General features: G+C 39.5%; 1 non-coding gene across 1 annotated transcript; it reads right to left on the bottom strand.

The window, feature by feature from the left end:
- Positions 1-15,068: 15,068 nt before the first annotated feature.
- Positions 15,069-15,175, bottom strand: LOC145161958 (small nucleolar RNA R71). The gene has a single exon (XR_013738813.1). It is a non-coding gene; the product is annotated as a small nucleolar RNA R71 (small nucleolar RNA).
- Positions 15,176-26,766: the final 11,591 nt, after the last annotated feature.

The following is a 26,766-nucleotide window of genomic DNA, read 5'->3' as shown; positions in this document are numbered from 1 at the left end:
TGTAAAGGCCATGGCCTTCAAATGAATAGGGTTTAGACCCTGTTGGATTTTGATAATATTGGTTAGGTGATCTAAGCCCCTGCTTTATGTTTTGGAGCTAAGGGGTAAAATGGAAAAGTTATATGTTATGCTTCTTGCATGGATTATGGGTTTTAGTTCGAAATGTTTTAAGCCAAAATTAACTAGATAAAAGTGTGGGGCCCATCAATACCTTTCTATGGATAGAAAGATCACGAAAGACAGAGTTGCAATGAAGAAGTTATGACTATTTGAAGTTGAGGTGGTTTTGGGTGAAAGTCGTGGCCACGATGTAGGGATCAGAGCCAATGGCGTGGCGATCACTCAGGCCTAAGCCCACGATTTTTAGGGTTTTCAACGTATTTATGCTTAATGTTCCGTATTTTTGGGTATTTAATCAGCCTCCATCACCTCTAGAACCCCTTGGGAGAAACCCAAGCCTCCACCTTCACGATTTGAGCTTCTCCTCTCTCCTCTCGCATCTTTTGGATGCTTTTTATGTTATTTTAATGAAGTTTGAAGATCGAGAAGGTTATTTTGGTTTCAAGGAATGATGCTTCAAGTTTGGATCCATCAAAGACACTACATTTCTAGACTATTATAAGTATAAAGTTCCAATCTTGCTATCTAGTACTTTAGATCATGTTACTTTGTATTTTTGGCACTTTTGGTCCATTTTATGGGTGATCTTCGAGTTGAGTGGACTCCAAATTCTTTTGATTAGTTTAGCATTCTTGTTGGACCTCATGGACTAGAAAAGTTGTGAGTTTTTGCCTTCCCATGTATCCATGCAAGTTATCTTGGTCCTTTATACCATTTTAGTGTATTAAAGTTTAGATCTTGAATGATTGGGGCATTATTATGGATATAGTTGGAAACTTTATCCCTCTAGACATCTTGTTGACTCATATATGGAAGTGAGAGAATTAGACTGAATGGATTAAGTTGAGAAAGATGCATCCTTGGGTCCCTTTTGGTGTGTTGGACCTTGCTAATGGATAAAGTTAAAAGATTTATCCATTAAGACCATGAAAAGGATTAGATCTGAGCTTTGGAGCTCTTGGAATCAAAAGAAAATAGGTTAAGCTCGTTTGAGCTTTTCAGACCAGTCCCCAGGACGTGACCTTAGGATGCCACGGTGTGGCGACTAGGTAATTAACGACTGTTTGGCATTTTGTGCCCACGATGTGGGCAAGGAAGGCCACGATGTGGAGGGATACTGATTGGAAATTTTGAAATTGACTTTGACTAAGCTGACCGTTGACTTTTTGGCCAGTTTGAATTTTGATAAAATGTTTGTAGAATTGAATATTTGACTATGGATTGGTCTCAATTTGGTTTTAGGAAGTTTGGGTTGGCTATTCTGATGCTGAGGTAGCTTTTGGGCTTTTGTTGAGTAATTCAGGTGAGTCTCTTCACTACACTTATGGGTCGAAGACACCAATTTCGGTCCATTATATTCTGTTGTATGATGATAGTTGTCTTTATGATAGTTTCTGATATGCATTTATGTGCTTGTTATCTTTATAACTCTTGATGATATGACTATATGCTTAGATGTACGGGTGAATAAATCCATACTGCTTGAAAGATACCGAAGGAGTCAGAATGGAGTCAAGGATGAAATAGACCTATATCGATTGAAAGATACCAAAGGAGTCGAAAGCGACTTAAGGATGAAATAGAACCGGTTTAGCTTCCAGCTATTATGCATGTTGAGCATGTGGTATTTTGGGGAACTCACTAAGCTTTGTGCTTACGGTTTATGTTTAAAATGGTTTTAGGTATTTCTGCATTCAAAAGGAAGGGTTGGCTTGATCGCACTGCATCCCCTAAAGATTTATTTCGTAATGTTTGTTTATGATTTACTCTGATGTTTTGAGAATACTTTTACTCTGATTTTCTTTTGGGATAATGAATGAATGGTTTTGAATTATTTAAAATGAAAATTTTACTTTTTATTTTTGGGATGTTACATTTTATTTCAAATTCACTTCTTAAAATGAGTTTTAGTTCCTTAATTTCCTCTGAGTAGTCTCCGGTTATAATGATATCATCCACATAGACAATCATTATCACAAATTGTCCATCACGGGAGTGTTTGGTGAACATCTTATGATCAATGTGCCCCTGAATGAATCCATATCATTTCACCACTTGGGTCAACTTTTCAAACCATGCTCGAGGTGACTGCTTCAGGCCGTAAAGGTATTTTCTAAGTCTACACACCATTCCTTTGTTCTCTTGGGACTCTTGTCCTTGTGGAACATCCATGTAAACTTCTTCGTCTAGCACCGCATTTAAGAACACATTTTTCATGTCAAGTTGATATAACGATCAATCAAGGTTTGCAACAAGAGAGAGTAATACACGAATGGAGTTTAGTTTTTCCACAAGAGGAAATGTTTCTACATAGTCGATCCCGTAAGATTATGTAAAGCCCTTAGTGACTAGTCTTGATTTAAAGCGAATTACACTTCCATCGGAGTTGTACTTGACAACAAACACCCACTTACACGCCATAGACTTTTTTACAGGTGGAAGGTTAGTGTACTCCCAAGTTTTGTTTTTATGAAGGGCATTTACTTCTTTATTCACTGCATTTACCCATTCCAATTTTAAGATATCTTCTTGAAAGTTTCTAGGAACCTAGATTCCATAAATTGAAAGAGGAAAAGATTTGTATTTGGGTGAGAGTTTGTGTTATGAAACAAAGTTACTAATTGGGTGTATAGTACAACTTATCTTCCCTTTTCGTAAGGTAATTAGAATATTTAGACCACCTGATCCATCAGGGAAACTATAAGAACCAGACTATTTAGGTTTAGTATTACTTGTTGCATATGGGATAGATTCAAGGATGTATGCTTTATTAGTGACTTGCTCAACCACTTTAGCTTGTTGTCCCGTCCGTTGGGTATAGAATATGTAGTCTTTTTGAGCATCATTATTTATGGTTTCATATGTTGATGGAGTTGGGACAAATTCTGGAACACTTGGATTTTACTGGCTAGTATCAAATGCAACCAAAATTGGTATTGGTTTGGGAATATCCGTATGTGGGATCGACTCAGAAGTGAATAAGATAGGATAGTACAAAAACTGATATTCCCCACATTCACCCCCTTGAATATCGATTTTAGAATAATAAGGCTTGTCTTTACATAATGTGACATCCATTAAATGGTTTAATTTCTTAGTGGAAGGAGAGTAGCACTTGTAACCACGTTAGTCTGGGGAGTATCCCTAAAAGACACATTTGAATGACATAGGATCAAGCTTGCTAAGATTTGGATGACGATTATGAACAAATGAGGTGCAGCCAAATATTTTAAGTTCCACCTGGGAAAAATTATGAACCCCCAAGAAAACTAGATTGAGGATATTGGTGTGGAGTTTTGAAGGCAATGACTCGAGAACATATCTTATTAATAAGGTATGCAACATTTAAAACTGCTTTTCCCCAGAAATGGTTTGGAACCGAACTAGATAATAGTAACGAATGAGTTACCTCTAGTAGATGTCTATTTTTCTTTTCCACGACCCTGTTTTATTGGGTAGTGTCAACACAAGATGTGAGACAAACGATTCCTTGTTGAGTAAGATAGTTGCTCAACTCGGAGTGAAAGTATTCTTTTGCATTATAAGATTTGAGCATTTGAATTTTTGTTGCAAATTTATTTTTGACCATTTGATGAAAACATTGGAAGATCAATCCAACTTCAGATTTGTTTTTCATTAGAAAGACCCATGTAACTCGAGTATGGTCGTCAATAAAAGTAACAAACCATCTCGCGGTAGAGATATATTTTTACTCCAGCGGGACCCCAAACATCATTGTGGATTAAATAGAATGGATGAGAGTGTTTATATGGGAGTGGAGAATAAGAATGTCTAACATGTTTGGATATTTGAAAAACTTCACAGTTGTAATCCATTAGATTTTTATTTACTAAATGAGGAAAAAACTTCTTTAAATAAAAAAAGTTTGGATGACCCAACCTATGATTCCATAACATCACATTATTTTGACTAGAAACACGAAACAATGATGAAACTTGATGTTTTCTTGTCTTTACAACTTCAATGTGGTAGAGCTCATTACAAACTTTATCACTGCCAATCAACTTCCGCGAGCTCTAGTCCTGAAACATACATACATATGGGGATAAGATAGTAATGCATTTTAAATCCCCCATCAGTTTAATAGGGGCTAGCAAATTGAAATCGAGAGAAGGAACATATAAAACATATTTTAGTGTTATATTTTTGGATATGACAATTGTACCAATGCCTCCCACTTTTGTGTCTTCTCATGTAGCAACATGTATGGTTCTGCCATTAGGTACCGACCGAAATTCAGTGAATACACTTCGATCCCCGGTCATGTGATCAGTTGCACCACAACGAACCAGCTAGGGTTTTTCTCCACTTATACTTGTCATGAATTCAGATGAGACCCCACCTTGTTGGGAAACAGTGGCAACCCCTTTTTATTCATGGGATGTAATTTGAAACATCTTCCTAAAAGCTTGAATTTGATCCTTGCTAAAAATCTCCTGGTTGTCACTAGTTTTGGTGTTTGAATGAGGTTTCTTGTCAGATGGTTTTCCATGAATTTTCCAACAAGATTCCTTGGTGTGACCACGTCGTTTACAATGACCACACCATGGTTGACCATTCCTTTTTTGAGATATTCCTGTAATTAATCACTAACGATTTCATACTGGATGAAACACGCATTGCAAGAGCTGAGACCTCACTACTAGAAAACATAGGGTTTTCCAACGGAAAATAGCTACGGAAAATTTCCGTAGCTAATTAGCTACGGAATCGCTACGGATCAGCTACAGAATGGGACGCCCTAGTTTAGTAACGGAATAGCTACGGAATAGCTACAGATGCTAGTCCGTAGCTATTCCGTAGGTAATTAGCTACGAAATAGCTACAGATGATAATCCGTAGCTATTTCGTAGCTAATTAGCTACGGAATGGCTACCGAATAACTACGAATACTAATTACCTACGGATTAGCTACGTAATATGCTTTCCGTTAGAATTCCGTAGCTAATCCGTAGCTAATTAGCTACGGATTAGCTACAGATTTTTCTTATTTTCGATTTTTCGGGCACCAAACATCGTTTTTTTCGCTTCATTTTTTTCACACCTCTACTATACATGATTATCTATATTTTTACTAATTTATAGCTACTAATATCGTTCATAAAGTCGTGTGCCCCTTCGGGATCAAGGACTCATTTCACAGTTTGACATTGTAATGCTTATACTTTTCACCAACTTGTGATGGGTTTATGTTTGTATATGTATATTTATATACATGAATGAGTTGTGGGCATGTGATTGCATTTCAGTATAACTTATCATCCGCAGACTGATGACCAGAGTGAGCAGACCATCCAAACTCTCGAGGATATGTTGCGAGACTGCGTCATCGACTTTGGTGGGAGTTGGGACTCCTACCTACCTCTTGCTGAGTTTTCCTAAAACAATAGCTTTCTTTCCAGCATCGTGCTCTGCCATTTGAACTATTGTATGGGAGGAGGTGTCGTACCCCAGTCTGTTAGGGTGAAGTGGGTCACCGAGTGATAGGACAGACTGAGGTGGTCCTGCAGACCACAAAGATGATTCAGCAAATCAGGCAGCGTCTACAGACCACCCAGAGTCGGCAAAAGAGTTACGCTGACCGGCGCCGATCTAAGTTGGAATTCCAGGTTAGTGATATGGTACTCTTGAAGGTCTCACCCTGGAAGGGTGTGATTCACTTCAGGAAGAGAGGAAAGTTGGATCCCCAATACATTGGGCCATTGAGGATCATTGCCAGGGTTGGGAAGGTGGCATATAGACTAGATCTTCTGGAGGAACTCAGTCAGATCCATAGTACTTTCCACGTCTCGCAGTTGTGGAAGTGCATACTTTATGAGGAGGCAGTGGCGTCATTAGATGATATCCAGATTGATGAGCGCCTGAATTAAATGGAGAGGCCAGTGGCAGTTCTGGAGAGGAAAGTGAAGGTTCTATGGAACAAGGACGTACCTTTGGTAAAGGTACAATGTGAGAACAGGAGGGGATCCGAGTGGACATGGGAGTCGGAGGTTGAGATGCGGGAGCATTACCCGGGATTTTTTGGTGCAGCGGACTTCGAGGACGAAGTCTAGTTCAAGTGGGGGAGAGTTGTAACATCCCGACTCCCAGGTATAAGAACTTTATTTAAAAAGGACATTTTGACTAGGAACTCATCGAGTTGATGGCCTCAACTCGACGTGTAGGAAAATTCTCTACTCACCAAGTTGTGAGGCAAAACACGACGAGTTGGAGCTGGAATATGAAAACCTAATTTCTAGAGTTTTTCACCCTATTTAAAGGGTCATTAGCCACCCTCTACCTCCCTTACCGTTCCCCTTGATCTCAGAAAACCCTAATCGCATTTTAATCTCCAGTTTTTGTGTTAAGAAGCTTGGAAGGTGGTTTTGTGAAAAGAACTTGAAGGTTAAAGTGCTTGGAGCAAGGAGAAGCTTGTAGATCCGGTTTATACTTCATCTTGGCATCATCTTGATGGTAACAAGTCGTAACCTTGACTCTTCTCTAGCTAGATCTATCCATTAGGAGTTTTTGGGCCATTTCTAGCTTGACCTTGAAGCTTTTCTGATTTTCAGCACATCTTGGAGTGAGGAGTTCAGATCTGGACTCCTCTAAGCCTTTATAGTCATACAGTTATCGAATTTATCAAGCCATGGTCGTTCTCTATACCTTAAACCCCTTCTTTAGCTTGATTTTGGCATTTAAGGCCATGCATGCACAATTTGGAGCTTTGGAGTAGCTAAAAAACATTTGGCTAAGAAATGAATTGCATGAACTGTGCGAGTTCGGTAGCTAACTCGATGAGTTGAAGTGGGTTTTCCCGTTTTTCGATTCTGCATGAACTCGACGAGTTGGTTGGGTAACTCGACGAGTAGTTAGGGTTTTTCCCGACCTTCTAGACATTGCATGGACTCGGTGTGTTGGTGATGCAGCGCAAGAATGAACCTGTTGATTCTAAAAGAATAGCCAAGACAATCTCTTCAAAACCACGTTGATTCTACGAATACCGTGGGATTGGCTTCAAAATCTGGGTTAACACACAGAATTTGGGAGAAAATCAAAAGTTCATAAAATTGATGATCGACCATCCAAATTACATCAAAAACAGTTAAATAAGAAGCAGAAATTAAAATGAAACCCTAAAAGTCCATGGGCCAAATACGAACCCAAAAACAAAACCCAAAAATTAAGGAAAAATAACAAAATTGTTCATAACTCCATTTAGAAAGCGATTTCTGGACTCAAAAATAGGTAAGTCCCCTTCGGGTACTTATCTGGACGTGCTCCTTGCTCCAAGCTTCGAATTGACTGGTCGTAGGCCCGAAACGGAGATTCGTAGCCAAAGTTATGGCCATTTCCGTGAAGCCCCTTTAGTCACACGATCATGGGCCTCTAGGAACGCAAGGGCCCGATCCTCCACACTAGGGCCCGCATCATCCCCTCCTGGGTAGACAAAATTCGACCTCGAATGTGCACCATGGTCATCATCAGAAGAATCCCCATAATAAGGAAGAAAATGCTTTACATTGAAAACATCGGAACAACGAATGTGGCTTGGCAACTGTAGACGGTAAGCATTGGAATTAATCTTCTCCACAATCTCCACCGGTCCAATCTTCTTAGCTGACAGCTTGTTGTACTCACCAACCGAAAAACGATCTTTAGTCAAAACAGCCCAAACAAAGTCACCTACTTCAAAATCAACTTGTCTGCGTTTTTTATCTGCATCTTGCTTGTACTTGGAGTTAGCTCGGACCAAGTTGTCATGAACAGCCTTATGAACATCATGCAGTCCTCCAACAAAATCCTGCACTGTCTTTGGAACAACCCTAGAAACAGGCAGTGACATCAAATCAAGTGGTCCCCGTGGCTGAACAGAATAGACCACCTGGAATGGATTATATCCAGTACTTCGGTTGATAGCATGATTATGAGCAAACTCAGCTTGACAAAGCTTCTGATCCCAGGTCTTCACATGATCACCCACTAAACACCACAAAATATTACCAAGGGATCGATTGACAACCTCTGTTTGGCCATCCGTTTGAGGATGATATGCACTACTAAAATTGAGCTGAGTGTTCACCATTTTCCATAGGTTGCACCAAAAATGACTCAAAAACCTAGTGTCTCGATCAGAAACAATAGAAGACGGCAATCCATGCAAACGGTAGACGTCTCGAAAGAATAACTGGGCCACATTAACTGCATCCGTCGTCTTTTTGCAAGGAATAAAGTGCACCATCTTAGAAAAACGATCAACAACCACAAATATTGAATCATTTCCCCGTTGAGTATGTGGTAAACCCAACACAAAATCCATGCTGATGTCTACCCAAGGTTGTGATGGAACAGGCAAATGCATATAGAGTCTTGCATTGGTAGATGTGCCCTTTGACACCTGACAGATTCGACACCGTTTAACATATCTATCCACCTCCTTGCGCATTGTAGGCCAAAAATAAGATGATTGTACCAACTGTAAAGTGCGATCTCGGCCTACATGCCCTTCACCATGCAGCTCCCTAATGATTTGAAGGCGGAGACTAGAATCAGGGATGCACAATTGATTGCCTTTGAAAAGAAAACCTTCATGCAGTAGAAAATCAGACATCTATCCAGATTGTATACCCTGCAGAACAACAGAAAAATAAGGATCAACCGTTAGCTGCTCCATGAGGACATCCATCCCCGGCACACCAACCCTCATGGAAACTAGCAAATTACTCCTTCGACTCAATGCATCAGCCACCTGATTTGACATCCCAGACTTGTGTTTCACCACGAAAGTGAATTTTTCCAAGAACGACATCCACCTCCCATGTTTGTGTGACACCTTATCTTGACTGCAAATGTGTCTTAATGAATCATGATTTGTGAACAAAACAAATTGCTTATGAAATAGATAATGGCGCCAATGCTTTACAGCTTGGACCACTGCATAGAACTCAACATCATAAGTGCTATAACGCAGCTTTGGCCCCGTCAACTTCTCACTAAAATAGGCAACCGGTCGTCCTCCTTGACTTAGAACTGCTCCAATCCCAACCTTGGAAGCATCCGTGTGTAATTCAAACACTTGAGAAAAGTCTGGCAATACAAGAATCGGTGATGTAGTAAGCTTCTCTTTTACTAATTGGAAAGCTGATTCTGCTGCTTCGGTCCAAGTAAAGGTCTTCCCTTTCATACAGTCAGTCACCGGTGCCATAATAGAACTAAAGTTTGGAATAAACCTCCTATAGAATGAAGCAAGGCCATGAAAGCTTCGAACTTCAGTGATGGTAGTTGGACTTGGCCATTGTCTGACAGCTGCTACTTTAGACTCGTCCACCTGTATTCCTTCCCCAGAAACAACGTACCCCAAGAACAAGACTTTAGGAACCATAAACACACATTTCTTCATAGCTGCATACAAACTATCCCGTCGAAGTACGGTCAAAACCTGCCTCACATGGTTGACATGCTCACCAAAAGTAGCACTGTAAATAAGTATGTCATCAAAATAAACGACTATAAATTTACCAATAAAGGGCCTGAACAGCTGGTTCATCACACACATAAATGTACTATGAGCGTTTGATAAACCGAAAGGCATCACCAACCACTCATACAATCCTTCACGAGTCTTGAAGGCAGTCTTCCACACATCCCCAGGCCTAAGTCGAATCTGATAGTACCCGCTCTTCAAGTCCAGTTTCGTAAAGATAGAGGCACCGCTAATCTGGTCAAGTAGGTCATCAAGTCGAGGAATTGGAAATCTGTACCTCACCGTGATCTTATTGATGGCGCGACTATCAACACACATACGCCAAGTACCATCCTTTTTAGGAGTCAACAAAGCAGGAACAGCACACGGGCTCATGCTCTCCCAAACATGACCTTTTGAAATCAAGTCCTCCACCTGTCGTCGCAACTCCTCATGCTCTCCGGGACTCATTCTGCAATGTGGCCTATTAGGCAACTGAGCTCCTGGTTGTAAATCAATATGATGCTGGATGTCACTTAAAGGTGGCAAACCATCAGGTAATTCATTAGGGAAAACATCAGCGAATTCCTTGAGCAGAGGAACCATAGCCTCAGGAATTTCAACCTCCTTAGCGACTTCCTTCCCGAGCAATACAAAAATTTCACCTTCCGCCTCCAACTCGTCTTCAAACTGATTAAGGGTCAGTAGAGTACCCGAAGGTCTCGGAACTGGCTCCTTTGGCTTACTGGGAACCAATGTTATCTTCACACCACCAAACAAGAAACTGTAAGTATTAGTCCGCCTGTTATGATCTATGTTACGATCATACTCCCAAGGTCTGCCCAACAACAAATGACAAGCATCCATAGCAACCACATCACACCACACATCATCTTTATACGTGGTACCAACAGAAAATTGAACAAGGGCTCGTTTAGATACAGTGACCTCGCCACCCTTCTTAAGCCACTGTAGCTTGTAAGGCTTAGGGCGATTTTCTGTTTTCAAAGCCAACTTTTGAACTGCTTCTTCAGATATAAGGTTATCACAACTTCCTGAATCAATAACAAAAGTACAAACCTTTCCCAAAATAGTACATGTCGACTGAAAGATGTTGTGTTTGAGCCAATCATCACCAACAACTTTTGGTGTAAAACAAGACCGCCTTACCACCAAATTTACCCCCACATCTCCAGTTACAACTTCCTCTTCGCATTGATGCTCTTCGTCATACACGGGGGGATCTTCGTAATTTTCACCGGCATCATCATTTTGCCAATCATCTTGCTCAGCAAACAAATGACGTTTTCCGACCTTCTTGCACTCTGATTGTCGGTGACCTGTTTCCCCACAACTAAAACACTTCAAGCTGCTACTAACAGTTGTCCTAGGATTTGGTCCAACACTGTTAGATGTCGGTCTTTGTTGATTAGGCACAACACGGGGTACCATACCACCCGTCCCGGAACTTCCTCCAATATTGGCAGTTGAAGACGAACCGCCCGCCCGACGACTTTGTTTCTCAAAAGCCAACGCCCGTTGGTGCGCTTTAGAAATACATACCGGGTCAAACATATTTACAGAGTCCATGATTTGGACCCGTAGACCCCCAATATATCGAGCAACGAGTTGTTCCTCTGTCTCCTGGATATCGTTTCGGGCAATCAATTGGTAGAACTCAGTTGTGTAATCTTCAACTGATTTGGCACCCTGCTTCAGATTTTGCAACCGTTGGTACATCAACCTTTGAAAATTATGGGGTAGGAAGTTGGATCGTAAACACTTCTTCATCTTCCTCCAAGTCACGACCTTTGACTTTCCGAGCCTGTCTCGTGTCAGTTTCAGTTGTTGCCACCATACAGATGCCCTACCACGTAGCCTGGTAGCAATCAATGACACTCTTTTGTTTTCAGGGACTTCTTTGAACTCAAAAACTTCCTCAACAGTAGCCAACCAGTCGATGAACCCCTCCGGATGCAAACTGACCCCGTCGAATTCTGGGATATCAATTCTCATTCCGGCCTCCCAACGCCTATTGTCACCTCCATGATCACGCCTTGGCCGCCTTTCTAGATCGTCTTCAGAATATGAACCGTCACTGCCGCCGAACGGGTTCCCAAATTCACCATCTTCCACTTGAGAATGTGTTCGAGACCTTTGCCCTCCTCGATTCATCAGTTCGACCATCCTATCAGCCAGTTGGTCAACCATTTGATCCATCCTCTCCTCCATTCGTGCCATAATACGTTCTTCTAGTTCTTGCTCATGAACATTAGCGGGCGTCCTGTTTCTCCTCGGAGGCATTTTGAACCAGGAATTCGGCTCTGATACCAACTGATGCAGCACAAAAAAAACAACACAAAGATAACCAAGAATGAACCTGTTGATTCTAAAAGAATAGCCAGGACAATCTCTTCAAAACCACGTTGATTCTACGAATACCGTGGGATTGGCTTCAAAATCTGGGTTAACACACAGAATTTGGGAGAAAATCGAAAGTTCATAAAATTGATGATCGACCATCCAAATTACATCAAAAAGAGTTAAATAAGAAGCAAAAATTAAAATGAAACCCTAAAAGTCCATGGGTCAAATACAAACCCAAAAATTAAGGAAAAATAACAAAATTGTTCATAACTCCATTTAGAAAGCGATTTCTGGACTCAGAAATGGGTAAGTCCCCTTTGGGGACTTATTTAGACGTGCTCCTTGCTCCAAGCTTCGATTTGACTGGTCGTAGGCCCGAAACGGAGATTCGTAGCCAAAGTTATGGCCATTTCCGTGAAGCCCCTTTAGTCACACGATCATGGGCCTCTAGGAACGCAAGGGCCCGATCCTCCACACTAGGGCCCGCATCAGTTGGATAGCCAACTCGGCGAGTTGGCTCAGACTTTCGCGACTTTCTGAGTTCTGAAGTAACTCGACGAGTCTGTAAGTTGTACACGACGAGTTGGTTCAACATGGACTATTGAAATTGACCGTTGATTTTGAATTCGACCAAGGGTTGACCAGTTTGACTTCTAAGAGTATTTTGGTAAATTGGGAATTTATGGAAATGGATAATTGGTGTTGGTGTTTGGAGCCGTAGTTTGGGAGTTGATCTTTTCGGTTGAGTTTAGCAGTGAGAGGTGATATTGCCATATTTATACATATTTTTAGGCAATATTTAGTTACATTTTTATTAAAAATTTGGTTATTTGCATAGAATATTGGTACTTATAGGCTTAAATTATATTGTGTAGCCAAATAGAAGCATTTTCGAAGAGAGGGACTAAAGTTGACAAAACATAGAACTTTGGAGGCTTGAGGGAAAGAAGAAATAAAAAATCAGCAAATCACGTACTCACGACATGAGTAATTGAAGGCTCACGACGTGAGTGGAGTATTCTAGAAGATATGCATCCGGATGAAATAGTCCTTGTCGAACACGTTTATCTCATACTCACGATGTGAGGCTTATTGGCTCACGACGTGAACTCGGAAAAGTCAGAATCTATATAAATCCTTGTCCATTACAACTTGAGGGACTTTTTGCTACCTTGGAGGGTCCCTGGACACGAATTGGAGAAGAAGAAAAGTTCTGGAATTGGTTTTCAACACCAAGGAAGAAGAAGTTCAATATTTGATTCATATTTTGGTACATTTAAACATGTTTTTGATTATGGATTGTGTTTGCTTAGTTGCTAGTATGTCCAGCTAAATCCAGCTGCTTTTGTTAGCTAGATGAAGCTGGAACTCATGGTGTAATAACTTTATATTTGACTTACTAGTTGGTTAAGACTTGTGTTGGATTGATTTTACCTAGTATGTTTGTTTGATAATTGATTGATTTAAATTCTTATTCTCTGTAGTTAGTGAATATGAAGTTACATGAATTTGAATACCTAATAATCCAGTGAACACTAGTTTATTAGAGCTAAGATCAAACCAATCTTAGTTAAGCAATTGAATTATTAAATTTAAGATTTGCTAGAGAACTCATAATTATGACCATAATGTGTGTTTATCAAATCAATCTTACATAGCTCCAATTTCATTTAATAATCGATTCTGTGTTAGCTATTGTGTGACCATACATAGATTTACATGAATTGATTAATGTTAGTAGATTTAGAACTAAATTGCTAATACTGTCCTAATTGGTACCCAACAGTAATTGTCATAGCTAATTATTACCCATTGAGTGAAAATAGATTCGAACTAACAGAAGTGTTTGTTTATTGATTAATTTTATGTTAAAGAATTAAGTTCATCTAATCTTGCAAAATTAGATAAAACCCTTTCCTTTGTTGATAATTAGGTTAGTTTAATAGTAAATAGATTAATTAGTCAAAACCGTTCCCTGTGATCGACACCCGACTTACCTGAATATTCTATAATCTGACTAGGTACACTGCCTAGGTGCAATTAGTTAGTTAAGGTAGTTAGGTTATAAATATTAAAATTAGGTGTAGCTATTTGTACGCATCAAGTTTTTGGCGCCGTTGCCGGGGAATGGCTTATTTGATAGTTTATTTATTTGCTTTAGATTAATCAATCATTTTTGTTGGGTAAAACCTGCACAAAGTTACTTTTTCAGCTTATTTTTTTGTTCCAGTACCTAACTCACGACGTGAGCCTTAAGCTTACGACGTGAGTTCAATATTTTCTCGTTTTTTTCGTTTTTCTTTTCTGCTTGTTTTTCTGCGACAACACGAGGTGGTAGCCTTTACCACGTCGTGGTGGACAGTCAGTAGGCGATTTTTATTTAGTTTTTGTTCAGTGTTACGTTTTTATTTTTTTCATTTCGCAGAAGTTCATGACCAGAGGTTCCAACACACCTTTGGTACCACCACTTGAAGATCCAGAGTTAGCCCTTCACAAAAAGAAGGATAAGAACGTGAAAGATGATCAAACACCAAAGAAGACACCTTTACAAGAGTTCAAGTCAGTGTTCTCAAAGAAGTCCGGGAAGAAAACGGGAGAATCATGTTCATCTTCAAAGGACAAGAGCAAGATTGAAAGCTTAGATCAAATACATATCCCAAACGAATCGGAATACGAGTCCGAGAACGAGTTTGGACTATATACGAGCGAACCCGAAGACGAGCCAAGCAACGAAATGGCAAACATTGAAGAAATGTCAATGGGAGCTTACAAGAAGCGTATTCGAGAAGATGTTGGTCCGGTATTAGTACAACCCGTGATTCCTGCCACTGCCACATTCGAGTTGAAGGGACACATCCTTAATGCACTAAAGGATATTCTGTTTTATGGAAAGGATCATGAGGATGCTTTTAAGCATCTGGATGAGGTCAAAGACATTGCTGATTATTTCAATGTCCCAAATGTCAATAGAGATACTATCTTGCTGAGGATACTACCAGTCACTTTCAAAGGAGCTGCAAAAGACTGGTTGAAAGCACTCCCACCTGGTACAATCACTACTTGGGCTCAAATGCGTGAGCAGTTTCTAGATCAATTTTGCCCAACATCCAAGATTGCTAAACTCAAGAAGGCAATAACCAACTTTGAGCAACAACCGGGGGAGTCACTATACGAAGCATGGGAGCGTTACAAAAGATTGTTAAGGAATTGTCCTCAACATGATCTTAATGTTCAACAAGAGATGTCTATTTTCTATGATGGGGTCAATACTATGACAAGGAAACTCCTTGATTCTCAAGGGCCACTGACAAAGAAAAATCCGAGGGAGGTCAAGGAGTTAGTTGAAGAATTCGCAAAACACTCTCGTGAGTACCACAACCCAAGACAAGATGGAGCAAAAGGCAGTGGGGGTGCACATTCTGAAGAGATGGCTGCTATAATGGCAATGTTGAATACTATGGACCGAAGATTGACCCAAATGGACCAATCAATTCATGTGATTAGAGTTGGTCGTGAAAAATGCAATGGTACACACTTAACTAGAGATTGCCATTTGGATGAATGTGGGAACAAGAAGGCTCAAGTTTGCTACTCGAGTGGGGACAAGTATGATGAAGATTGGAGAAAACCAAAGAAGGAGTGGATTCCATACGATGAGTACAAGAAGCAGAAGGAGGAAAAATATAGACAGACTGGCCGGGGCTTCTACCAAAAGGAGCAACCACCAGCTGAGAAGAAAGCTGATCTGGAAACCATCTTAGTTCGTTTCATGGAAGCTTCAGAGAAAAGACATGATGATACTGATGCAATGCTAAAGGAAAACATGAACATGATGAAAGAACAGCACAAAATGATGATTGACCAGCAAGCCTCATTAAGAAATCATCAAGCATCAATCAATAATCTAGAAGTCCAAGTCGGTCAACTCACTAATTTCGTGAGCAACAAATTATCCCCACAATTTCCCGAAAAGAATGCTCAATCCCATGTTATGATGATTGATACTCAAGAAGAGGCCATCTATGAGTTCTTAGAAGCACTAGAGGTAGAGCCAAAGCCATCCAGACCAAAGCTAAAGAAGTCGAAGCTCGAAAGGAATGATGATACTGAAGTACCAGACTCACGTCGTGAGCCCTCTACGCTCATGTCATGGACTCAGTCTAAACAGAAAATCTATGTAACTGTTCCGACTTATAAACCGCGTTTACCATTCCCGTCTCGAGCTAATGTAAGTCCACTGGAAAGGGAACATCTGGAGTTTATTCAGCAAATAAAGGGTATTCCTATTAATACCCCATTTATCGATTCTCTTTCAAAAATTCCAGAATACGCGAAGTTCCTACAAGACCTTATAGACACTCGTCAGCAATTAAAGAAGAACTCCAAAGTTATTCTTAGTGAGCAAATTTCAAGAGTGGTAGTGGGAGACATACCTAAGAAGATGGGAGATCCTGGACGCCTCACTCTTCCATGTGGGTTTGGTAATAACTTGAAGACTTATGCTTTAGCCGATTCTGGGGCTAGCATAAATTTGATGCCATATTCATTTTATCTAGAGCTGAATATTCAGAAAATAAAGGCTACAAAGATGACCATCCACATGGCCAATCGTTCGGTGACTCACCCAAGGGGGATTGTAGAAGACATCCTTGTTAAAATTGGGAAATTTGTTTTTCCAGTTGACTTTGTGGTTATGGATATGAAGGAGGATGATAATGTCCCAATTATTGTTGGTCGCCCTCTACTTAATACTGCTAGAGCTTTAGTTGATGTTCGTGAATCCAAGCTTACATTGAGGGTTGGTGATGATGAGGAGACTTTTGGAATACAAGATGGTTTTCAAGGAGAAGGTGTAAAAGGTGAAGTGTTCAATATGGATGAAGATAATGATCTTGACGAATTGGAGAAGCTCATGGAGGAAGAAATCAAAACAATTCATCAAGTCAAACACACAAAACTGAGAGCATCCATCCCGTTCTTCGTTGAAGTCATTACCTACACAAAACCAACAACTTTGATAAGTAAGGAAAGAGATGAATTGTCGAGTGATGAAGACGAGGCTACTTCCAAGGAAACGAGTCCATTGGTGAAGGAAGAAAAGATTCCTATGGAACTTAATAAAAGTGAAGAAAAATTGGAGACTAAAGGGATCAAACACAAGCTCGATGGAGACGAGACCAAATCTAAAAAGGATAATTCAAAGAAGGCGTACATTCGACGTGTTCAAGCGTACAAGAGGCGATGGAAAGAACAGAAGGTGCAGGTGGTGGACTCCTCTAATAGCTCAACGTAGGAAGCACGGAGTCCGGCTCACGACTTCATCAAAAAGAAGCGCTTCTCGGGAGGCAACCCGAGTTTGGTTTGAATTTTCTTTTCTTTTTAGTTTTTGCATTTTTATTTTTCTAGGAAAATCGATCATATCATCTACAACATTTTATGCATAATAAAACACTGAGTGTGGAGTCCCTAAAATTAAGTGGTAATAGTTTTAAAATATATTTAGTGAAACTTGGGATTAATTATGAAATTGTGTGCTCAGACAGACTTCACGTCGTGAGCCCTTATGATTCACGACGTGAGTTAAAGAAAACTTACGAACAATTTGTTAGTTAGCCCAATACATACTCTAGCCCATTTAGTGTTAAATTGAATGGACCAGCTGCTCAACCCACTTGTTCATTAATGGAATGGCCCAATTTTTCAGTCCACTAGAATTCACGACGTGAATCTTAGGAATTCACGACGTGAATGATGAAAAGGTCACGGGACCACATATAAGAAACATATTCTTTTGACCTAGACACATAGTTTATTCCCCATGAAGTGAGGCTGTCTTCTGGTCACCCATCATACCAATTGTGGCCAATTCCAACTCTTAATCTCTTTTTGCTTATGTAATCAACGAGAAAAGGTAAAGATTTCTTAGTTCTCATGGCTAATTTTGCTTTAATAAGTTGCATTTAGGGCTAGGGATTGGTAATTAGTACATTCTTTATACATGACCTAGAATTCATGATTTAGCACATGCATGTTGTCGGATTGTGCTTAGATTTAACATATGCATAAACCTGATTGAAGAATTTTGGACCGATTCGTGCATAGCTTGACCGATTCTAACCGCCCACGACTAACTCACGACGTGAATCCTTAGGGATTCACGACGTGAATCCTAGCACCATCAAAACAACTTTCTGTTTACTAATAATTTCTTGGATTTTTGTTTTGTGGTTGTTTGTTGTTTTGTTTTGCAGAAAAGGGTCCAAGAAGAGAGGTTCCAATAGGGGTGGCTATTTTGCACCCATTTTACGTCTTCCCAACAACTTTGCCTCGGGATATTTTGACACGGTGCAACAATCGGTTGGGGTGGCTTTACAGCCGTGAGATTGCTATTGCCCCTACAGTTAATTGGGCAAGGTTAAGGGAGGTTGGGCTTGTTGATCAGATGTCCCAATATCTCACAAAAATATTTTTGGGAAATGGATTTTCATTTACGTGTAAAGGGTGGCACAACTTGTTCAGAATTCAAGAACGGGTGTACAAAGAACTTTGTGTGGAGTTCTTTGCAACTGCGACATTTCATGAAAATGTCCAAGATCCTACCTTTCAGCAAGCATTGGTTTTCCGTCTCGGGGGCGAATACCGAGAGTGTAGTTTGGTGGAGTTCTCTTGGCGTATGGGGTTGTATGAGGCACATGCGGCCATGACTCCTGAGTTTGAGATGTTTTTGGGGGAAGCTGCCCGAGGGTATGAGAATGGAGTTTCGGGGATTGGTTTTTGGAGCAACATTGCTTCCGGAGTGTTTAACTCCGGGGTGTCACCAGAAAGCAATATTAAGTCACCCATCCACCGCCTACTTCACCGCCTTATCACTTTTTCCATCCACCATAAACGTCATGGGGACAAGGTTACAAAGATAAACTTGTTTTATTTGTGGCCAATTTTACAGCTGGGATTATGCTGCAACATTCCATACTTCTTGGCCCGCTATTTGGCGGAATTTGCTACAAGTTCCCGCCCCGGGAGCCCCATTTGTGGAGGCCATTTATTACAAAATTGGCCCGGTCTTATGGTTTGATTATTCCCGACATCACCCGTTCTTTTACTTGTATGGAAGGAAACGAATTCAGTATGGGGTATTTGGAGACAATACGGGTAGTAAAGAATTATGGGTCTCATTGGGTAATTCTTCATTCGGATGATGATGATGGTGACGATCAGCAAGATGATCAACCCGAGCCACAACCACAACCACGGCCTCGATGGAGGAATGTTAGAGGTCGAGGAGAGAGAGGGCAGCCGGTGCATCAACACGCACCCTTTGGAGGATGATGAATCAATGAATCGAAAAATGTATTAATCAGAGTATGAATTTAAAAGTAAGATTGCGAGATTTGAACACAAGATGTAAATATGATCTTGTTTTAGCTCTATTACGCTCTCAAGTTTTACAGAGTACAAAAGACAGTTCTGTAAAGACTTCGTATCTATGACTCTAGTAAACACTCCTATTTATAGGAGATGAAAGTGTACAAAAAATATACTAAGGACTAAACATTAAGCTTCGAATATAATGCCCTAGTAAAATAGATTACAAAATGTTCGAAGACACCAAAGCATACTTCGACTAATTACAACACTTCGACCCTAACAATCTCCCCCTTTGTAATCAAAGTCGAAGTCTTCAGTTTGTAAGAAGTGTGATGGAGTACAGCAAAATTCTTCGAACCTCTGTATATACCATGAGATAATTTTCTTCAACTCTTTCTTGTCTCCTTCATTATTCTTCTTGCAATGATTCATACGAACAATCAAGTTCGTATATTGAGACGTAGAGTACCTCTCAACTTCGCTTGCCTGGAATAAAAATCTTTTCGCTTTTCCAGCTTTGTCTTTTCCAGCGAAGACTAATCCAAAAGGCTTTAGACAAATTTCTCCATCTGCAAATTTCTTCAATTCAACCTGAGTCTTCGAAGGAGCCATTGGAGCTTTTATTTCCATTCCCTTGGCAGTAGCCAACTCCACATCAGTTAGTGCTAAGCAGTCATAGTAGTTTTCAATAAAGATCTTGATGTGAGCAACTCCAAGCTTGAATTCCTCCGGTTCTGTGTTTTGAAGATAAGAGAATGATTTGTCTTTCAAGAGTAATGCAACTTGTATAAGGTCATACAAGTTCATCAATGGAAAATCTGCAATTGTGAATTCGCAAATATTTCCATTTGCCCTGGCAACCACATACTTAATGTTTTGGACTGTGTTTTCGAAAACCACATCCTTTTTCTTACTGATCACCTTCTTGATTTTGATCAGTGACCATACTTCCTCAGGATCTTTTCCAAGTACAGCATGAAAACGAATTTTCATGTGTGTGCCTTCATCTTTTTCTTTGAAATTCCCTTCAGCTTTGAACTGTGGCATGATAAACATCATTTCGTTTATCGGGAAATCCAACTGGCTTGTGTCAGTATTTGTGACCAAATAGCTTTGCTTTGGTTTCTTTTCGAAAGTATACATGTGATTGAAAGCAACCTTGGCTTCGATTGTCTCGTAGTTATAGTGTTTTGTTGGGTCACCTTTATCCGTCCCCTTCGGATCACTTGCACGCTGAGTCATAATACTTTGGATGATCCTCAGTTTTTCCAGTCCAGCCTCTGCTTCAGCCTTCTTTTCATCTTTAGATTTTTCAACAAGAATTGATTTCCCTTTGTCTTTTGAAGCAGGTTTTTTAGTTACCTCTTTTGGCTTCGAACCACTCCCACCAGTTTCCAAAGGTTTACCAATTACAATTCCTTTCGAAATTGGTCTTGTAGTTGGCATCGTTGTTACGATAGTTGAAGTCACTGGTTCAGCAGATACAATCACCGGTTTTGTTGAAGGGATGTTCGAAGAAAATACTTTGCCCACCACTTTCGCATCATCTTCTCCTGACTTCCTTTCTCCCCCTTGCACCCCTGTGAAAACAGGAGGGGCAGTTGTTATGGGAAGAAGACTTGATATGCGAAATAGCGGTGCAAGTTGCTTGTTGAGAATGGCTTCGAATTGAACAAACTTCCGTGACAAAAATTCAGGAGTTATCAATGGAGACGAAACCGATCTTTCTGAAATCTCCTTCAACTCTTTGAGCAACTTAATTATTTCCTCAAAACTTGCATTTTCGAATGATGAAATTTGTGTTATTTGAGGACTCAAATTTTCGTATAACTTCACAAATCTTGTTACCGCATCACAAATGATATCCACCTTTTGATTCACAGATGCATAATCATGGTGAACAGCTGCAACTTCTTTTTGCATGTCTTCGCGGAGTTCACGAATTTGCATGTTAACATCTTCCCTCACCGTTTTCACTTCTTGAACAAAAAGAACATGACGTTCTTTTGTTATGCTTTTCAGATTCTTGACCTCACCCATAAAATCTGATCTTTGAGATTTAACACGAAGTTCATTATTCTGATCAGTGTAGTCAACCTTCTCCAAAATAATAGACTCGGAAGCTTTCATCATGCCAGAGACTTTGCTGATTATTCGTGATTCCATCATCTTTAACATAGTATCGATTTCCAGACTTGAGACTGATGAACCTCCTCCAAGATCGGCTTGAGATTGAATGATGGAGTTCAACTTCTGTTTAAGAATCTTATACTGCTTCATGGTCATCAGCATATGATCAGGAAATTCTTCTTCCTCTTCATGAAATTCCAACTCTTCAAAGGTACCACCAAATCCTTCATTATCTGTCTCTGTCTCCATTTTAATGGTTTCTTGAATAGGTGAAGGTGGTTTGGGTGGATCAGTAGATTGAGAAGAGAAAATTGAAGTGATTGGTTGATTGATAATGTGTTCGAAAGTAGGTGAGTCTGTGGTTGATGTAATAGGAATAGTGGATGGTGTTACAGAAACAATAGTTTCGAAAGGAGTTGAAATAACAGGACCTTAATCTTCATGCTTCGAACCTCCTTCACCCATATCGACATTTGCATCCGTATCAGATACGTGTGCAGGGATGCCTGAAGTTCGAACCTCCTCAAAAATTGATTTGGTAGTCGAAACTTCGGGTGGTATGACAACTGTCTTCTCAGGAGTAGAACTTGTAATGAGATGAGTAAACTCTGGAGTTTCTGGAACTCGTTCATCTTCTTCTGTTGACTCAGTAGATAGAACAAGTTTTCGAGTCTTCTTCTTCTTCTTTTGTGACAAGTGTTTTGCCATATCCTCAGCCCTTCTTTTCTTCGACACTGGAGAAACAAGTGCTGGTACTTCTCGAATTAGCACACCCTAATGAGTGATCTGAGGTTTGCGAACCATCTTCTGTGTAGGAGACTTGCGTTTGTGAGATGACTTCATCTTGATTCTTCGAAACATCCCAGTCTTCGAAGGAATAATAACATTCTCTTGTGTTTCTTCGATGATGGGCTCAATCACCTGGGTCTCATCAACCGATACTTCAACAGTTGCAAGCTTCTTCTTTGGAGACTTTGAAGATTTCGAATCCTTGGTTTTCTTTTCAGAGGAAGCAGGATCAGCCTTCTTTGACTTTTTGGACTTCTTCTCTTCCCTAGGCAACAAGATCCCAGTCGGAACAGAAGAATCGATTGTCTTCAGATATGCTATCAAAACCGAATTCGTAGGATCCACCCTTTTAAGCATCGCATCTGGAATCCGAGCAACAGTGGGGAATTCATCAGCATCATCTACAACCTCCTTCGGATAATGATAAGATTGAAAAGTAACTTTCTCTTCGTCAGTTGGTACCAAAATGCCTTCCTTATTATAAAAATACTGCAAAATAAGGCTCCAGTATCGTGCACACGAAATGCCATGAACAACATTCGTATGTTCTACACCTTTTTGGAATTCCTTCCATAATTGTGTAGAATAGTCTACCTGAAGATCATAGTATAAGCCTGCCACCATAGCATAAACCTCCATTCTTCCTTTATCTAACCCAACAGTTCTTCCGGTCAAACATCGAAGAAAAATCCCAAACAAAAAATTCCATAATTGGGGAAGTCCAGACTTCTTAAAATCACTGATTTTTGACAATGGGGGCTGATATCCCATCTCATTAAACATATGGACTATTTGTGGGAATGTGAAATCAACAAAAGGAGGTGAATTCGGAATTACAAGAATTTGGCAGAAGAGTTTCTTTGATAGCCTAACCTTTTTGTCATTCACAAGATGAAAAGTGATCGTATCGGATGCTTTGTTGTATGTTGCAGTGGATCCTGCTTGAGAAAGCCAGGATAACGGAACTGAAAAGGAATTGAACATCGCCGTGGATAAAACAGAGTGTTTCAGAGCAACGATGAGCATCTTCAACTCCTCTGGATAATGAGAAACTTCACCATCCACGTAATAGTTAGTGGATTGAATCTTCATGACAGGTGCGGATGAAATATCTTCAGTGGAAGGATCGACATGAGCAGAAGTCGCCATTGTTAGGGTTTGAAGATGATGATGAACAGAGAATTTGGGAATTTTTCTTTTTGATCGCGTAAACGAGTAATGAACTCTTGAACCCCCTTTTATATGTAACGCTGAATTTTGAATTTGAAACGGGATGTGTAATTAATGACATCCAACGTGGCACCTTGAAAATCGGACCATTACTGCGGAAAGGTAGCCATGCGTCAAAAAGTAGCTGTCACATCACCTAGATAACCGGACAGAATACCATACGTCATTGAAAAACAGCCTGTCATTTTCTCTCCAAGAGAATTCTAACCGTCAGAACCCTTCGAATGGAGGCAAGGCTCTTTCACTTTTGGGATAAAAAGCGAAGTCATATGCCAGATGTTCGAAATCATCAGCCTGAGTTGGTATTACTCAGAACCTCAAGGAGTTCGTGTGTGCAGTGTTCCAAAGAAAGTTAGACAAGAAACAATGAAATTAAAATTTTGGGATTTTGTGATGTCAAAAATTTAATTTGACACGAAGTCAGGTAAACCCCGGGCAAAGGTTGCTTCATTAATCATCAAGAGAGATGATCAACAGCTTGTGTATGTTCCCGTGAATTACAGTTGAATACTTTTTGATAAGTATCAAGGGGCTTCTTTTGAGAATACTTTGTGGGTAGGTTCAAAATTTCGTTACATTTCAACCTAAACATAAGGTGATAAATTGTAACAGAAATTACTTGTTTGACCAGTGTAGTCAGTGACAAGTTGGCTTTGAAAATTTTTAACATGACTAGGACATTCGAATGAAACTCACACGGAAACCATATTCAAGAAAAAATGTGAGTGCTGGATCTTGTTGGGTAACAAACATCGTGGGTTTCGAATGTTTGATCAAGACCACTCATTCGAAATGAATATGATTTGGAGTTTCGAAAGTTGGAACTGAAACAAATGTTTCGTAAATTCTGGAACTTAGTTCCCCGTCAATTCCTTAATTTGCAAGAAATTTGGGTTTCACTTTCATCACGGTCTCATGATGTCAGATCATAAACACAGAGTTTTGATATGTCTAAGTCTCGATGGGTTTGATCAGAGACCTCTTGGACATATGTCTTCATGTTTGATCGTGTAAGAACGTTATGGATGAAAAAGATTGGTATAGACACGAAGTGTACCTCTGTTATATATTGACAAAACAATAAACTCTTTACTCATATAAGAAGAGTCAGGTAGCTCAGGAGACTAATGTGAATACAAGCCTGATTGGGAAGAAATCTTCGTATGAAAAATTTCATTAAGGCTTTCGTACACACACATTGAGTCATGGAGGCTTTGGTCAACATGCAGCAGCATGCCTCTAGGGACAACCTAACTAGTTCGAATGATGAAAAATTTATCGATTCATACAAAAAATTTACCTGACCCTAATACTGCTAGCATAGTCCCCTCTGAATCGTCATGAGAATCTGCACCAAAATACTAACAAGAAGTAAGAATCAAAATATTTTTGTTGTTTTGATTTTTCGAAAATAAAGACAAAACAATCTAAAATCTTTTTGGAGTTTTAATTTTTCGAAAATGAAGTAACAAAACAAAAGAAAATCTTTGTGGATTTTTGGTTTTTCGAAAATGAAATGACAAAAAAAAATCTTTTTGGATTTTTGATTTTTCGAAAATGAAATGACAAAACAAAAGAAAATCTTTTTGGATTTTTGATTTTTCGAAAATGAAATGACAAAACAAAAGGAAATCTTTTTGGATTTTTGGTTTTTCGAAAATGAAATGACAAAAAAAATCTTTTTGGATTTTTGTTTTTTCGAAAATGAAATGACAAAACAAAAGAAAATCTTTTTGGATTTTTTAATTTTCGAAAATTTGAAATACAATACTTTTTGCAATCAGACGAAATTTTATAGTGATAAATGTACGAATTCGAAGCGGTCGAAGCGTTGACTATGAACAGTAACCACTGAATCAATACTTAAAAGAAGTGACAAACGTGCGAATTCGAAGCGGTCGAAGCGTTAACCATGAACAGTAACCGCTGAATGACTTTGCGTTATCTTTTATTCAGCGCTTCTGATTTATTCTGTGTCACCCATCATTCTTCTTTTTCACATGGAACAGAATTTCCATCGATCATTCCAAGCCCTTCTATTATTCTCACAAGTGACTTTTCATCCAAAGGTTTCATGAAAATATCAGCTAACTGATCAGTTGTTTTCACGAAATGTACTTCAATATTTCCATCCTCCACGTGATCTTTAATGAAATGATAACGAAGAGCTATATGTTTAGTCTTCGAATGCTGCACAGGATTATGACAAATTCTTATCGCACTTTGAGAATCACAATATAATGGAATCTTTTTCATATTAATTGCATAATCACGCAATTGACTTTGGATCCATATTATTTGTGAAGTACAAGCAGCAGCAGCCACATATTCTGCTTCAGCTGTTGAAATTGACATGCATGTTTGCTTTTTCGACTGCCAGCTGACTAATTTGCCATCAAGAAATTGACATCCACCACTTGTGCTTTTTCGATCAAGATTACAACCACCCAAGTTTGCATCTGAGTAAGCTTGTAAAAAAAATCCAAGTTTCAAAGGATACCACAATCCTAACGAAATTGTTCGTTTAAGATAACGAAATATATTCTTCACAGCAGTAAGATGTGGCTCTCGTGGATTTGACTGATACCTGGCACAATTACACATAGAAAACATTATATCAGGTCGACTTGCTGTGAGATAAAGTAGTGAACCAATCATGCTTCGATAAAGAGTTATGTCAACTGCAGGTTTATCTAATGATGGTGTTAACTTGATGCCTGTTGCCATAGGTACTCGTAACTTCGTGCTATTCGTCAATCCAAACTTTTCTAACAGATTCTTCGTATATTTTTCTTGATTGATGAACATCCCTTCTCTGTTTTGACGAATATTTAAACCAAGAAAATTATTGATTTTTCCCATCATGCTCATTTCAAACTTGCTTTTCATCAAATCTTCGAATTCTCTAGACAAGGCAGGGTCAGTTGAGCCAAAAATAATATCATCAACATAAATTTAAACAAGCATTAAATGATTCCCCACTTTATTTCGAAATAATGTGGGATCAACTGATCCTTGTTTAAATTTAGATTGTTTCAAAAATGATGTAAGAGTTGCATACCATGCTCGTGGTGCTTGTTTCAAACCATAAACTGCCTTATCTAAAACATATACATGATTAGGATATTCTTCGTTAATAAAACCTGGGAGTTTTTCCACATAAATAGTTTCTTCAAGCTCTCCATTTAAAAATGCACACTTCACGTCCATTTGATAAACATCAAAGTCCTTATGAGCTGCATAAGCCAGAAATATACGAACCGCCTCGAGTCTTGCGACAGGGGCAAAAGTTTCTTCAT

The sequence above is a fragment of the Lactuca virosa genome, chromosome 2, assembly GCF_052849685.1.
Source record: "Lactuca virosa cultivar CGN04683 chromosome 2, Lactuca_virosa_CGN04683_v6, whole genome shotgun sequence".
Classification (NCBI taxonomy): Eukaryota; Viridiplantae; Streptophyta; class Magnoliopsida; order Asterales; family Asteraceae; genus Lactuca; species Lactuca virosa.
This window is presented reverse-complemented; position numbering and strand designations above follow the sequence as displayed.